Genomic DNA, 4,995 nt, shown 5'->3' with positions numbered 1-4,995 from the left:
GGCATCTATCTTCTTCTTCTACTACTGTAACTCCTGTAGTTGGCGTTTTTTATGAAGCATTTTGCGTGATACCGCCCTCTTTGGCACACACAGCACCTTACACAAGTCATCGACCACAGTCTTAACTTATTGAGAACAACCATTTTGAAACGTGAGTTTTTATTTTATTTTATTTTACTTGATTGAAAACGTAAATTTATCCAAAATTCTAATTATTAAAAAAAAGGATTGGTCCAAAAAAAATAAAAAATAAAATCTGTGTTTATGTAATTAGGCTAATGCCTTTGTGATGCTTTCACATTATAGGTGCACATGTTTGTAAAGACAATAACAAATATATATATTTTTAATGGTTTTAATAAAAATCCCAACCACATGAAGACGGCCAATACATGCTGCATTTAATCTTGAATTTGAATTAAACCCGATGGCACCTTCATCAACAGTAAACTACCAACATTTAAACAGGATAAGTAGTTGGAATGTTATGCATTTCAATACAGTAGAGCCTTGAGATGCAAGTTTAATTCATTCCATGACCACACTTGTAACTCAAAACACTAGTATCTGACTCAAAAAACACATTTTTTTTAAATAAGAAAAATAGCACACTTTAATATTTACTTTATAAACCATATAGTAATACTTAAATCTAATGGGGTTTTTTGTTTTTTTTTATGCGCATCATCATTAATTCATTGCAACTCCTTGTGTGTGTGTGACTTAGTCACTAGGGGGCAGAAAAATACAGTCTTGAAGACTCAAATGAAGACTTTCACTACTTTGAGGGACTCAATAACCTGCAGTAATATTGGTATTTTTGTTGTTTATTTTTTCAGAGGATAAGGAGAATATGCTGATTATTGTTATATTGTCTGTCTATGAGTTTTGATGCACAGTTTATGTTCAAATATCTGTTGCGAATTTGCGTCGCAAGGCAAAAAAAGGTGGGAAAATGCTCCTACTGCATAAAGGCTCCATGCAGACACACTGGCAACAATCAGTGGTCACCCAAAGCTCTCCTATCTCATATCTCTGGCCCAAGTACTCACAACTACCTAACATAAATGTAAAAAAGTATATAAATAAATAAACAAATAAATCCATCCATCAATTTTCTTGACAGCTTATTCCTCACAAGAGTCGCGGGGGGTGCTGGAGCCTATCTCAGCTGACTCTGGGCAGCAGGCGGGGTACACCCTGGACTGGTTGCCAGCCAATCGCAGGGCAATAAACAAATACATGAATAAATTAATTGATTTCAAGACATGACGTGTTTTACATAATCCACAGTTTATTTCGAACAGGAATGATTAACGAATCATTTTTCTGTTCAGCAATAAAAAAGTAAACAATTATAATTTCATATTTTCAGTCCAGAAGTTTGTTTTAACAGTAAATGTGAAAATTTGTGATAATAATTGCATTTCGACATTAAAAACTCATCACGCAACGATTATATAGTATAGCAAGCACAACAAAAAGAAGAAGAATCAGTTTAGAATATTACACATACATGCTGCACATTACACAATTAGAAATAGGAATTGGAATGTGTTGTACACAAAGGTGTGTTTTTGTGGTTCACTGGGATTGCTCTATTGAACATTGTGACAGATTGCAGGGAAGTAACATTTATGAAGAACGTAAAACATTTTAATATGCATGTAACGGCACTTTAAGCTGTAAAAGCGATGGAAACCAGGCAACGCTTTGCTGTGAAAAGTTGTGGTATGCCATTAAAAAGCTTGAAATCATCCTGCATTGACCTTTGGTGTTGAAGCACTCCCCACTTCATTTTGACATGGTGTGCTTTTGTTACTTGAAAAACATCCATCCATCCATTCTCTTGACCGCTTACTCCTCACAACGGTCGTGGGGGGTGCTGGAGCCTATCCCAGCTGGATTTGGGCAGTAGGTGGGGTACACCCTGAACTGGTCGCCAGCCAATCGCAGGGCACACGGAGGCAAACAACCATCCATGCTCACAATCACACCTAAGGAAAATTAAGAGCATTCAATTAACCTGCCATGCATGTCTTTGGAATGTGGGAGGAGACCGGAGTACCCGGAGAAGACCCACGCGGGTACGGGGAGAACATGCAAACTCCACCCAGGTAGGCCAGAGCCTGTACTCGAACCTGCGTCCTCAGTACTGGTAGATGGACGTGCTATCCACTCATTCACCGTGCCGCCCACCTGGAAAACATGTTCTACAAAAAAAAAAAAAAAATAATAATGAGGAGGGAATAATGTAAAATATGTCTTAATTTGGGAATTTTATGTTGCAAGTTAGGGAATCTGGGAAATGTGAGTAGTTGCCAAGATGTCTTAAATGAGCTGAATATTATGAAGACTGAATGATTTGAATCAGTCAAGAAAATGGGATTAAATAGCAAAATATGTGGAAATATTTTGAGTGTCTTATTTTGAAAACATTTGTGACTTGTGGAAATTAGAATGATCGGAATGAACAGTTTGAAGTTGGAATTGTTTCATTCAGTCAAGAAGCGCTAAAGCCAAACCTGAATATGTGAAAAACATTATTAATTACTTGATGCCCAGAATAAAATTAACATCTTGAAGCTGGAATGCATTAAAATTGGTAAAAAAAATATGGAAGTTTGAGTAACCACTTAATTTGAGAGTTCTGCTTTGTCAAATGTGTGGATTTTGGAATGTGGAAAATTGTAGCCCGGATGTACTGAATTTTGTGAATGTGTTGAAGTTGAGATGGTTTAAATCAGTGGAGGAATGAGGAAAGGGTAGGATGGCAAAAGTGTGCGATACAGTTTCTTAGTTACACAATGGACACAAAGTTAAGTACTCTTTAAGTACTTTGCACTGTTAGATGTGTAAATAATTAACATGAGGATTTGTTGGAAGTATTAACCATTAATACAGAAAAACCCACTTCCTCATATAACCAAATAACTTATTTGCTTCCTTCATGCGAGTATCAAGGTCAGATCAGGCCTGCTTTGCTTATTCATGGGAAGAAGTGCTGAAGTTCGGACTGCTCCTGTGAAGTGGCGCTCAACATTTTTACGTGGCATGACGTGACATCACCACCTTACGTCATCAGATGGTATCACATCACAACCGGAAGAAAAGTAGAAGAAGATGATTGTGTGAGTGAGAGCTTTTCAGTTGTATATGTGAGAGTGCTTCACTTGTGTGTATGAATGTTTTCAGTTGAAATGGAAACATTTTACATTATTTCAAACTAAAATGTACTTTTTGATAGTACTACATACTTAAATATGCATTTGTGTGCTAGTGTTTTAGTTTCGTGTAAGAGAGGTTATTCTGAATTATGTCCTGATGACCTCTCATACACTCGCCTATCTTTGAAGATAAGGCGTTAGGGCAAGGAGTAGGCAAAGTACGGCCGCTTTGTTCCATGATACAGCTGTTGCATTATTTAGGCTTTTTCCCCTACAAAAAGTTGTTAATTAAATTGTATTTATTAATTTTTGTATTATTCAATAATGGATTTCACCGGTGCATTCGGCACCCACAAATTTGCATATTTAGTGTGTTTTGTGTTCCAATATTTTCACATATTTTTTTTTTTAATATAATGTTTTGGGAGGCTGTTTTTGGGTGCACAACCCCCCCCCCCCCCCCCCCTCCCTTTTTTTTATGAAAATTTATGAGTTTATCAGCATATTTAGAAGAATTTTGTGGTTTAAATTTTTTCCCCCAATGCATTTCAATAGGTGTCACATGCAGATTTTCTTTATTTGCCTGCTCCCTGTTGCATGCAATTTGCCAGGTTGACAGTAATTAAACTAATCATAATACAATTCAAAAATTACAATGCGACGCATCATTTCATTCTTCAGATAAATTATTTTACTGGCCTGTTTGCACATTTAAAGGCACTTTGCATGCCACTCAATTTTAGCAAATGTCTTTTGATGTGACGTCACATGCTTCTTAAAGGGAAAAACAAATAATTGGTTTTGTACGCGTCACTATATTTGATCCTGATCTTTGAATTTATATTGTAGTGGTCATGGTGTTTCATGGTACCAAACTGCAAACAAAGTGAAACCCCTGTTTGAAAATATCTCTCCTGTTCAGTGAGTCAATGTAGGGCTACTGTTACTTTATTAAAATTAGACAGAATCCTTCACACGTGAAATGGACCATCCCCGTGCTGTTATTTCTAACAGGCCCAACAGGATGCCAGTCAAAGCTGAAACGTTTGCTGTTCTAGTATAAAAACTGTTGTGATTAACACTGTTTTCTTAACAGTCGCCCATGCATGCCACCCAACCTGACTTTCAAGCTCTCTGAGATTTTTATGATAATAAAAAAATGCTTGGTCGCATTACGTTTTAGCTTCTTATCTTGTAACACAAGTTGCACGTCACATTTGAATATTGTGCGCTGGCAACAAGGGCTCATTTGTCACCCAACACTGACCTGATTTTCCAGCCATTGACCCCATAAGGATGGATTAATATGCCATTTTACAAAATAGACTGTTCCATCATCGTATCGTTACCAAAAGTTCACTTCTGTGTAAAACACATTCATGAAAGGAGTACAAATAGCAGCTGGATTCTCTAACTTACCATATTAGTCCATGTGCAACAAAAGAAAAATAATAATCATTGCAGGAGGGAGAAATACAAAAAAATATTTAAAAACAAAAAAACCTCACAGTAGTAGCTAAAGGTATGCATACATTGGCAGAACAATTATGTGACTCAGCAGATCAAACTTGTGAGTCAAGCGTGTCTGTGAGTCAGGCAAACGATGAGGAAGCAAGTTCAAGGTGAACAGATAAGAACAAGGAAACCACAAAGAAACTTATGTTGTTTTGTTGTTACTATCATTTCAATAGTCTGAAATATTTATACATATTTATGAAGAAAAATGCAGAAGATTTACTTTTAGCGTATTTTTTTCAGACATTTCAAAAACAGTTGATTTTGAATCTGTATTTAACAAAGAAATTGTGGAATAATGCAAAATTGTGCC

General features: G+C 36.3%; 1 long non-coding RNA gene across 1 annotated transcript; it reads right to left on the bottom strand.

Annotated features, from left to right (window-relative positions):
• Positions 1–1,274: 1,274 nt before the first annotated feature.
• Positions 1,275–4,733, bottom strand: LOC144022930 (uncharacterized). Its single transcript, XR_013284438.1, has 2 exons — positions 4,587–4,733; positions 1,275–2,213 (listed from the first exon to the last, which is right to left on the bottom strand). It is a non-coding gene; the product is annotated as an uncharacterized LOC144022930 (long non-coding RNA).
• Between the last annotated feature and the right edge of the window lie 262 nt (positions 4,734–4,995).

The sequence above is a fragment of the Festucalex cinctus genome, chromosome 7, assembly GCF_051991245.1.
Source record: "Festucalex cinctus isolate MCC-2025b chromosome 7, RoL_Fcin_1.0, whole genome shotgun sequence".
Classification (NCBI taxonomy): domain Eukaryota; kingdom Metazoa; phylum Chordata; class Actinopteri; order Syngnathiformes; family Syngnathidae; genus Festucalex; species Festucalex cinctus.
Note: the sequence above shows the minus strand (reverse complement) of the source record. Positions and strands in the feature narration are given on the sequence as shown.